The following is a 12,673-nucleotide window of genomic DNA, read 5'->3' as shown; positions in this document are numbered from 1 at the left end:
AGAGGGGCTGTGAACTGTCACCCCAAACCCCGAAATAGTTCCTCTTCTCAAGGGGTGTAGAAAGAGCTAGCATTAAAAAAAAAGCTATAACGAAGAGAGATATCCGCAATACAGAGGCCGTTTAAACTTACAGAATGTTTAATCTATCCACAGGAAGTCGCATTGTCAGACTGCTTTCAGGAGGTCACCCCCTGATCTTTTACTCATGTTGACAAGATTACATTTATCAAATTGCAACAGTGCACATGGCCGAGTTTCTTCAAACTGGTAAGGTATCATAGTGCAAACCCTTCGGCATAATATCATTTCACATTTCACATTTCACTATGTTTGACCTATAAGGCCCTGCAGGGCAAAGGACCTCTTTTCATAAAGACGCAGTTGAGGAAATACGAACCATCCAGACTACTTAGATCTGGCCAACAAAAACTGATAGCAATTCCCAAGTTCAAATAGTGGAGAAGTGTGGCTCACGGTGTAGAGCAGGCAGACCCGGAAGCTGAGGTCGGACCCGGGACCAGGGTTCAATTCCCGACGCGGCAGGGTCTTGAGCTCAAATGTCCACGGACTCGATAATTCTCGCTTCGGTGCCTGCTCTAATCATGGGTTCTCACTCTGCAACTCTGGGCATTAAGCTTGCATAATCTCCACAACGGCCCCCCTGCGGCGGGATGCCTGGCTTTCACCTTGGGGATGCCCTGTAGGGGCTATCTCACAGGGAAAAGCCAGGACGGGTTCCCAAGGCAAGCGCCGGGAAACCTCGGGGTAGCTGTGCGCTCAATAAATGCAATAATAATAATAATAATAAACGAGCAAACTGGGGGGGAAGAAGTTTCCTCGTTCACGCAGCAAGGACATGGAATCAACTACCATTAGATATAAAAAACAGCCCATCTTTGGTCTTGTTCAGAAAGCAAATCAAAACATGGTTGTTCACGGCATAAACCTAAGACCAGCTCAGGACTACGGGCATGTCATAGCGCCAAGACGCCTTCGGGCATTCGTGCGCTCTAGAAATAGATAAATCAAATCAAATCAAATATCAAGTAATATTACATTAGTATGCCCCCCACAGCTGGTTTTCTTCTATTATTTTTTCAGAAACCTGTTTTTATTTCAAATAAGGACACTGGCCCCAATACAGTGCAACCTATGCAGGTTCCCTAATTAACAAAGGTATCACTCTTTTAAATGTAGAAATGATCAAATACGATTGCTTATTATGTATATATATACGTGACGGTGACATTCTTTACTTTTAAGGGACTCTTGCATAGTAGATGTCCCTAGAGTAATATAGGGGATCACTGACAGAACATCAACAGTCAAAATATCGAGAGGACAAAATATCGAGGTCAAAATATCGACTGCAAAAATATCGACTTCCTATCTTCAAACAGGTCAGTACTAAAATATCGACTCCAAAATATCGAGTGTAAAAAATATAGGGGTATATTACCAAGGTGGGGCATATTACCAAGCAATAGCGATAATTATCGCTATTGCTTGGTTAGAGACAAAAATTTACTGCAGAGTTACGGCGATTTTAACCGCAAATAAACCTTGGTATTACCAAGGTTTATCGCAAATGCGATAAAAATCGCTGCAATGCATGAATATCGCTGAAAAGTCAGCGATATTCATGCATTACCGAGCTAATGCTCTTAGCCATGTTATCCACCTCCCATTGGATAACATGGCTAAGAACTGCTCAGGGCAGGTGTTAGCTTTTGGAGATATTCGCGCTTAGCACGAATATCTCCAAAAGTTGGTAATAGGAGATAGCCATGTTAGCGACTGTTTTCAGTCGCTAACATCTTGGCACGCCCACTTTGCATGTCATTAGTGATAAATATCACTGACATGCAAAGTGGGGCCCAAGATGGTCGCTATCTCCTACTAGCTGTCGCTAACTGGTGTTAGCGACAGCTAGGTAATAGGGAGATAATTTTATCTCCGCTTTGTTGGCTTTTAAAGCCAAAAAAGCGGAGATAAACCCCCTTGATAATATGCCCTTCAGACTGTCAAAATATCGAATTTTTTAAATGTCTTAAAAGTAAATTAAAAGTTATACAATAATAAATTAAATTAATTTAAACATATTTAAAATACTTAAATAAACATAAAATTGAGAAATAATGATAATGTAACTTTAATGTAACTTTCAAATTATTTTTTTTAATACATATATATATAAATATACATATTTACAAAACATATACAATATTTTTACCGTAGGATAGCGAAAGGGTTACATTTACTGTAACGACTCCAGTGAGTGCAACAGTAGGGAAAGCATTGGATAGCGTAGGGGTAAAAATTACTATTCCCACTCCAGAGAGTGCAACAGTAGGGAAAACATTCAATAGCGTAGGGGTTAAAATTACTATTCCAACTCCAGTGAGTGCAACAGTAGGGAAAGCGTTGGATAGCATAGGGGTTAAAATTACTATTCCAACTCCAGTGAGTGCAACAGTAGGGAAAGCGTTGGATAGTGTAGGGGTAAAAATTACTGTTCCAACTCCAGAGAGTGCAACAGTAGGGAAAGCGTTGGATAGCGTAGGGGTAAAAATTACTATTCTCACTCCAGAGAGTGCAACAGTAGGGAAAGCGTTGGATAGCGTATAGGTAAAAATTACTATTCCCACTCCAGAGAGTGCAAAAGTAGGGACAGCGTTGGATAGTGTAGGGGTAAAATTACTATTCCCACTCCAGCGAGTGCAACAGTAGGGAAAACATTGGATAGCGTAGGGGTAAAAATTACTATTACCACTCCAGAGAGTGCAACAGTAGGGAAAGCGTTGGATAGCGTAGAGGTAAAAATTACTATTCCCACTCCAGTGAGTGCAACAGTAGGGAAAGCATTGGATAGCGTAGGGGTTTAAATTTCTATTCCAACTCCAGTGAGTGTAACAGTAGGGTAAGTGTTGGATAGCATAGGGGTAAAAATTACTATTCCTATTCCAGAGAGTGCAACAGTAGGGAAAACATTGGATAGCGTAGGGGTAAAAATGACTATTACCGCTCCAGAGAGAGCAACAGTAGGGAAAGCGTTAGATAGCGTAGGAGTAAATATTACTATTCCCACTCCAGTGAGTGAAACAGTAGGGAAAGCGTTGGATAGCGTAGGGGTAAAATTTAGTATTCCCACTCCAGTGAGTGCAACAGTAAGGAAAGCGTTGGATAGCCTAGGGGTAAAAATTACTATTCCCACTCCAGTGAGTGCAACAGTAGGGAAAGCGTTGGATAGCGTAGGGGTAAAATTACTATTCCAACTACAGTGAGTGCAATAGTAGGGCAAGTAAATACTTCTTATTTAAATATTATAAATAGTTACACCAATTACAAATTAATTAAAATATTTTACAATTGTGTAAAATATATTAAATAATCAATTTAAAATACAAATAAAAAGTATTTAAAAATAAAAATTACCTACTAATAGTAATTATTTACCTATTAAAAATAAAATAATTAACAATTTAAAAGTATTTTTTAAAACTCAATAAATTTTTTATTCAAAAATGTAATCACTTACAATTAAATTACTTCACAAGCTAATCCCCTAAAAACACACAACCCACAGAAATGAATTTAATTAAAGTAACATAATTATCAATTAATCAATTACTATAAATTACAAAATATATTTTAATTAATTACAAATTAATAATTAATTTACGATTAATTCTAAATAAATACCACTTATTAAAATAACATATTTAAATAATTATAATTAAATTACTTCCCACCCTATTCCCCCATGAACCCGCAACCTCCTACAGAAAATAAATTACTAAAATTAACATATCTATCAATTAATCAATTAAAATTAATTACCAATTATATTTTAATTAATTGCCAATTAATAATTAATTAACATTTAATTCTAAATAAATACCCCAAAATTAAATTACATATTTAATAAATTATAATAAAATTACTTCCCACCCTATTCCCTATAAACCCACAACCCGCTAGATAAAAAAAGTTAATAACATTAACATATTTATCAATTCATCAATTAAAATTAATTACCAATTATATTTTAATAATTGCCAATTAATAATTAATTAACAATTAATTCTAAATAAATACCCCAAAGTTAAATTACATATTTATTTAATTATAATAAAATTACTTCCCACCCTATTCCCCTATAAACCCACAACCCGCTACATAAAAAAAATTAATAACATTAACATATTTATCAATTAATCAATTAAAATTAATTACAAATTATATTTTAATTAATTGCCAATTTTCAATTAATTAACAAATAATTCTAAATGAATACCAATAACTAAAATAACATATTTAATTTATTATAATTAAATTACTTCCCACCCTATATTAATTTTATCTAGTCGATATTTTTGTAGTCTATATTATGTCTAGTCGACATTATGTCTATTCTACATTTTTAACTCAATATTATGTCTATTCGAAATTAAAAACTCGATATTTTGACTAGTTACTAAATATAGGACATCCCTGTTTGTTCGTTCTGCATATGATATTGAGGTATGTGGTGTTCTCCCATATAGAAACGTTGTATGGACTCTGAAAATAGTGCATAGACTCAAGAGACTAAAGAGACAAATAGAGAATACAACCTTGTTGTTACCTGGGATTGTAAAGTGGTTGTCATCCAAATTATGAATAGAGCTTTTCTAATATGTATCCTGATAAAAAATGTAAAGCTGACGAAATGTTAGTTAACTATGTTTCAGTCATTAGACTTTCTTGTTGTGAGATGCACATGTAAAACATTACAAACTGTTAAACTAATTGTATGTTCCTTATATTTAGAACTTTGGTCCTGATGAAGGTGTTTTAAAGCATAAACCGAAACGCTGCGTCGACAACTTTTCTCTCTGTGATTCCAATGATTTTATGATAATACTTTGTGATTCCAATGATTTTATTTATGATTGTGTTTTATATGAAGATATAAAAGATGAATGTGTAATATTTGGAATAAATGATAGAGATTTAAAAAAAAAAATCTTATGCTTATTGTGTTTTTACGTTGGGCATTTAAAATTGATTTTGTATAATTTGTTTTTTTACATTGTCGGCATTTAATGGATGAGGTACTATGAGCTCTTGACAACCACCAAATCCTCTCCTTTTTCCTTGTATAAACTCTAAGCTAGGGACAATTTTACTTTTGAGTATTTTTAAAGCCACTTTTGACCCCTATATCACTGATCCCTATTGCACTAACCAGAGGTTCAACTGCGGGTGGAGGAAGCATGAGCACTAACCCCATGATGATGCTGTCACGTGATTAAGAGGCTGAGAATCAAGATACACAGCCAATTCCATCTTTTATACATGATTGAGGGTTTTTTATTGGGACACTGAAAAAGTGGCTATCCAGGTTATGAAGGACAATTGATCCCTTCCCCACATGATTTTTTGACTTAGACTAAGGAAGCTGAATGGATCACAGCTTCTTCTTTCTCCCTCCTCTTTGATTATTTGCTCTATATAGGGATACAAATAGCTGGATGGTATGTTACTGCAGGAGCATCACAGAACACCCTAATCGTTATTTACAGTGGAAGGTCTGCTTTGCCTAACAGCTGCTACAAGGTAGCTGAAATTTCTCAGAGATAAAAGTTGAAAAAGACAACTTCTATCACTTGTCTAAATGAAAACCCTAAAACTAATCTAGTGTGATCCAAACAAGCTTATTCTTCAAGTGGCCAAAAAAAGGATATTTTAGCTAATGAACTCAAAACCTTCACAGAGTTCAAGATTGATTATGGTAAGGATAATGACAATATCAGATATCTCGAGATCTTCCATAACGGAGAACACCGCATGCTCATTTTCACTGTTTGTCCAAAATCCCCACAGAATTCATCAATGTAATACCAAATGTCACAATAATCTTAAAACTGCTTGACAACTACACATAAGAAGAACGTAGTGGATACTCAAAGAAAGCACTCAAAGTTTACAATTGTCAAGAAATGGGTGCAATAGTGGCTGTGTAATATACAGTAACACAATTGCATATGCTTACTTTATGAACTGTATCCAAGTAGAATGAACTGGTAATAACTGATTGTAACACACTGGAGAAAATACATGCTAGTGAACTTATATTATGGAGTAAATACACTTGGCTGCTCCGGTTGGTAGACAGTAGAGCGCATGCCTCTGCCTTGATGTCATTAGTGATAAATATCACTGACATGCAAAGTGGGGCCCAAGATGGTCGCTATCTCCTACTAGCTGTCGCTAACTGGTGTTAGCGACAGCTAGGTAATAGGGAGATAATTTTATCTCCGCTTTGTTGGCTTTTAAAGCCAAAAAAGCGGAGATAAACCCCCTTGATATTATGCCCTTCAGACTGTCAAAATATCGAATTTTTTAAATGTCTTAAAAGTAAATTAAAAGTTATACAATAATAAATTAAATTAATGTAAACATATTTAAAATACTTAAATAAACATAAAATTGAGAAATAATGATAATGTAACTTTAATGTAACTTTCAAATTATTTTTTTTAATACATATATATATAAATATACATATTTACAAAACATATACAATATTTTTACCGTAGGATAGCGAAAGGGTTACATTTACTGTAACGACTCCAGTGAGTGCAACAGTAGGGAAAGCATTGGATAGCGTAGGGGTAAAAATTACTATTCCCACTCCAGAGAGTGCAACAGTAGGGAAAACATTCAATAGCGTAGGGGTTAAAATTACTATTCCAACTCCAGTGAGTGCAACAGTAGGGAAAGCGTTGGATAGCATAGGGGTTAAAATTACTATTCCAACTCCAGTGAGTGCAACAGTAGGGAAAGCGTTGGATAGCGTAGGGGTAAAAATTACTGTTCCAACTCCAGAGAGTGCCACAGTAGGGAAAGCGTTGGATAGCGTAGGGGTAAAAATTACTATTCTCACTCCAGAGAGTGCAACAGTAGGGAAAGCGTTGGATAGCGTATAGGTAAAAATTACTATTCCCACTCCAGAGAGTGCAAAAGTAGGGACAGCGTTGGATAGTGTAGGGGTAAAATTACTATTCCCACTCCAGCGAGTGCAACAGTAGGGAAAACATTGGATAGCGTAGGGGTAAAAATTACTATTACCACTCCAGAGAGTGCAACAGTAGGGAAAGCGTTGGATAGCGTAGAGGTAAAAATTACTATTCCCACTCCAGTGAGTGCAACAGTAGGGAAAGCATTGGATAGCGTAGGGGTTTAAATTTCTATTCCAACTCCAGTGAGTGTAACAGTAGGGTAAGTGTTGGATAGCATAGGGGTAAAAATTACTATTCCTATTCCAGAGAGTGCAACAGTAGGGAAAACATTGGATAGCGTAGGGGTAAAAATGACTATTACCGCTCCAGAGAGAGCAACAGTAGGGAAAGCGTTAGATAGCGTAGGAGTAAATATTACTATTCCCACTCCAGTGAGTGAAACAGTAGGGAAAGCGTTGGATAGCGTAGGGGTAAAATTTAGTATTCCCACTCCAGTGAGTGCAACAGTAAGGAAAGCGTTGGATAGCCTAGGGGTAAAAATTACTATTCCCACTCCAGTGAGTGCAACAGTAGGGAAAGCGTTGGATAGCGTAGGGGTAAAATTACTATTCCAACTACAGTGAGTGCAATAGTAGGGCAAGTAAATACTTCTTATTTAAATATTATAAATAGTTACACCAATTACAAATTAATTAAAATATTTTACAATTGTGTAAAATATATTAAATAATCAATTTAAAATACAAATAAAAAGTATTTAAAAATAAAAATTACCTACTAATAGTAATTATTTTCCTATTAAAAATAAAATAATTAACAATTTAAAAGTATTTTTTAAAACTCAATAAATTTTTTATTCAAAAATGTAATCACTTACAATTAAATTACTTCACAAGCTAATCCCCTAAAAACACACAACCCACAGAAATGAATTTAATTAAAGTAACATAATTATCAATTAATCAATTACTATAAATTACAAAATATATTTTAATTAATTACAAATTAATAATTAATTTACGATTAATTCTAAATAAATACCACTTATTAAAATAACATATTTAAATAATTATAATTAAATTACTTCCCACCCTATTCCCCCATGAACCCGCAACCTCCTACAGAAAATAAATTACTAAAATTAACATATCTATCAATTAATCAATTAAAATTAATTACCAATTATATTTTAATTAATTGCCAATTAATAATTAATTAACATTTAATTCTAAATAAATACCCCAAAATTAAATTACATATTTAATAAATTATAATAAAATTACTTCCCACCCTATTCCCTATAAACCCACAACCCGCTAGATAAAAAAAGTTTATAACATTAACATATTTATCAATTCATCAATTAAAATTAATTACCAATTATATTTTAATAATTGCCAATTAATAATTAATTAACAATTAATTCTAAATAAATACCCCAAAGTTAAATTACATATTTATTTAATTATAATAAAATTACTTCCCACCCTATTCCCCTATAAACCCACAACCCGCTACATAAAAAAATTAATAACATTAACATATTTATCAATTAATCAATTAAAATTAATTACAAATTATATTTTAATTAATTGCCAATTTTCAATTAATTAACAAATAATTCTAAATGAATACCAATAACTAAAATAACATATTTAATTTATTATAATTAAATTACTTCCCACCCTATATTAATTTTATCTAGTCGATATTTTTGTAGTCTATATTATGTCTAGTCGACATTATGTCTATTCTACATTTTTAACTCAATATTATGTCTATTCGAAATTAAAAACTCGATATTTTGACTAGTTACTAAATATAGGACATCCCTGTTTGTTCGTTCTGCATATGATATTGAGGTATGTGGTGTTCTCCCATATAGAAACGTTGTATGGACTCTGAAAATAGTGCATAGACTCAAGAGACTAAAGAGACAAATAGAGAATACAACCTTGTTGTTACCTGGGATTGTAAAGTGGTTGTCATCCAAATTATGAATAGAGCTTTTCTAATATGTATCCTGATAAAAAATGTAAAGCTGACGAAATGTTAGTTAACTATGTTTCAGTCATTAGACTTTCTTGTTGTGAGATGCACATGTAAAACATTACAAACTGTTAAACTAATTGTATGTTCCTTATATTTAGAACTTTGGTCCTGATGAAGGTGTTTTAAAGCATAAACCAAAACGCTGCGTCGACAACTTTTCTCTCTGTGATTCCAATGATTTTATGATAATACTTTGTGATTCCAATGATTTTATTTATGATTGTGTTTTATATGAAGATATAAAAGATGAATGTGTAATATTTGGAATAAATGATAGAGATTTAAAAAAAAAAATCTTATGCTTATTGTGTTTTTACGTTGGGCATTTAAAATTGATTTTGTATAATTTGTTTTTTTACATTGTCGGCATTTAATGGATGAGGTACTATGAGCTCTTGACAACCACCAAATCCTCTCCTTTTTCCTTGTATAAACTCTAAGCTAGGGACAATTTTACTTTTGAGTATTTTTAAAGCCACTTTTGACCCCTATATCACTGATCCCTATTGCACTAACCAGAGGTTCAACTGCGGGTGGAGGAAGCATGAGCACTAACCCCATGATGATGCTGTCACGTGATTAAGAGGCTGAGAATCAAGATACACAGCCAATTCCATCTTTTATACATGATTGAGGGTTTTTTATTGGGACACTGAAAAAGTGGCTATCCAGGTTATGAAGGACAATTGATCCCTTCCCCACATGATTTTTTGACTTAGACTAAGGAAGCTGAATGGATCACAGCTTCTTCTTTCTCCCTCCTCTTTGATTATTTGCTCTATATAGGGATACAAATAGCTGGATGGTATGTTACTGCAGGAGCATCACAGAACACCCTAATCGTTATTTACAGTGGAAGGTCTGCTTTGCCTAACAGCTGCTACAAGGTAGCTGAAATTTCTCAGAGATAAAAGTTGAAAAAGACAACTTCTATCACTTGTCTAAATGAAAACCCTAAAACTAATCTAGTGTGATCCAAACAAGCTTATTCTTCAAGTGGCCAAAAAAAGGATTTTTTAGCTAATGAACTCAAAACCTTCACAGAGTTCAAGATTGATTATGGTAAGGATAATGACAATATCAGATATCTCGAGATCTTCCATAACGGAGAACACCGCATGCTCATTTTCACTGTTTGTCCAAAATCCCCACAGAATTCATCAATGTAATACCAAATGTCACAATAATCTTAAAACTGCTTGACAACTACACATAAGAAGAACGTAGTGGATACTCAAAGAAAGCACTCAAAGTTTACAATTGTCAAGAAATGGGTGCAATAGTGGCTGTGTAATATACAGTAACACAATTGCATATGCTTACTTTATGAACTGTATCCAAGTAGAATGAACTGGTAATAACTGATTGTAACACACTGGAGAAAATACATGCTAGTGAACTTATATTATGGAGTAAATACACTTGGCTGCTCCGGTTGGTAGACAGTAGAGCGCATGCCTCTGCCTTGATGAAAATGGCCCGCTCCTGCTGGAGACAGTATGTTCATGCTGGTTGTGAGCCATGCCTTTATACCCCCATTTTGGCTTGTGGGTGTTGCCTGAGGCCAGGGATCTGGTGGTGTGGGTCGAGACCCAGGCATGGAGAGAGGTAGGTGTGAGTGTGTATCGGGGGGCTGTTCCTGGAAGAGAACTTTGAGGCGCTCCATGATCTAGATGAGTTGTACAGGATCCAGAGTGGTCAGTTTTTCATATTCAACATACTAGTGCATATTAACCACAAAGGCTGGATGGGGGCACAACAGTGGAGCCATCTCCCTCTTCAGTATTGATGGGGATAGTGACTCACGACATGGGCAGGAGGGGTGTGATGACATTGTATAGACTTCTATGTGAGCAGTCACATAACCTGACATCCAAACACAAGGCAAAGTAGAAAGCTGACCTAGCAACAGTGTTTACGACCATGTAGTGGAGCACCGTAGTGGACCAGGATTGGGGGGTGTCCTGGAATGCGCACCTCCGCTTTACACAATTTAGTTGTGTGCATGAAACATACCTCACCCCACACCGAATATACTACATGTTCAGGGGACACTTACAAACTCTCCAAGGTGTAGGAAGGCGGCTGTGGAAGTCTTCTACATGGAGTGGAAATGCTCCTAGCAGTAGCCAGTGTGGGCTCAGGTTATGTCTATCTCCTCTGAGATAGTGGGCCACTGAGTCCCGTGTACACCTGAGCTCTGCCTACTGGGGCTCAAGGTTCATTCCAAAGCCAACTGTTTGAATTGGAGATTTGTGGACCGGCGCTTATACTATTGAAGAAGCAAATTGCCATGGCCTGGAGGTTGTCAACTCACCCCGTGTTGCCCTGTGGATTATTGTTTTTTTTAAATGGACGGGGGGGGGGGGGGGCAGACATGTTAATGTTGCTTAGGCTGTGGGGTGGCCGTGAGCCAATTAGCCTAATGTGGGATGTGTATGTCACCAGACCATCTTAAATTGCAAGACAAACTCTATTCGCTTTAGTTCAAATGCATTCTGTTGCCGATCAGTGTGGGACGAGTGCTGTTATGCTGCCTGCACTCGAGGATGAGAGCGTACTGGTGTTTACATGAGACTAGTATATTTGCATTATACCTCTGCATGATTGCACAATTGTGTTACTGTTTAAAATGTCATATAAATATTTCAAACTAAAAATATTCAGCGGACAAGAGTTAAAGGACAAGCAAAGCTGCTAGACAACTGTTGAGTAGAGATCAGTTAAAATTGCCGCTCTTTATATTGCCACTGAAAACACTGAGGATGCCGGAGGTGCACTGAAAAGAATAGTGTCTTGTACTTTGGTGTCGTACAGTGCATCGTACCCTAACTGTAAATTTAGCACAATGTTATACTACTAGAAGGCTAGGGAAAGGCTTCTCCAAATAGCAGCTTTTTCTGCACACTAAACTATCTAACGTGCAGTGTATAATAAGATTGAACTGTCGTCATATCTACAGTTATCTAGATCTAATTGACAACTGACCTTTATGTTCAGGTGATAACTCTATGAAAGTAACATTTAGTTGTTCTGAAGGAAAGATCTGTCTAACTTTACATAAACATGTGATTGCCTAGATGTTTGCCCAATAATTCCTAGTTTGTTGGTTTGTTATTGGTATCTGCTGACCTAGTGGTCCATTCTGTAATCTCCTCCTGCACACTCTCTTAAGATACCTGCACCAGGACTTGCTTAAACAAGTAGCAGCCATGCATTTGATATGTCATTTATTTCTTCAATATGCATGGATTTTGCCTTGTATCTGTTTTCCCAAAACACAAGAGCTTGCTTTTGTACTTAAGAAATAATTTGGAAACTGCAATTTCTGTAGCATTTTTGACTTTGCTCATGATCCTGCTCAATTAAATGTAACTGAATGCTGAAAGTAAACAGTATATGAAAATAATAGTCAAAACATAAAGTAAAAGAAAAGACCTTTTTGAGCAGGTTCCAAAGCACATTCACAAAGATTTGTAAAATACGGGAGTATGCATCAAATTATCATTATAAATGTAACAGAAATGACATGGAACAGCACCTACTGAAGAAGATTTAATTATCTACCATGAACAAGGTTCAACAGAAACAGACCTAATATATATTGACAGTAC

General features: G+C 35.4%; 1 protein-coding gene across 1 annotated transcript in view; it reads right to left on the bottom strand.

Moving 5' to 3' along the window:
* Nucleotides 1-12,673, bottom strand: part of ITGA1 (integrin subunit alpha 1) — an 813,868-nt gene that overhangs the window by 94,731 nt on the left and 706,464 nt on the right. The gene's annotated exons all lie outside the window — the stretch shown is intronic.

The sequence above is a fragment of the Lissotriton vulgaris genome, chromosome 3_1 (assembly GCF_964263255.1).
Source record: "Lissotriton vulgaris chromosome 3_1, aLisVul1.2, whole genome shotgun sequence".
NCBI classification, from domain to species: Eukaryota; Metazoa; Chordata; class Amphibia; order Caudata; family Salamandridae; genus Lissotriton; species Lissotriton vulgaris.
The sequence above is the reverse complement of the archived record's forward strand: the minus strand, read 5'-3'. Positions and strand labels throughout refer to the sequence as shown.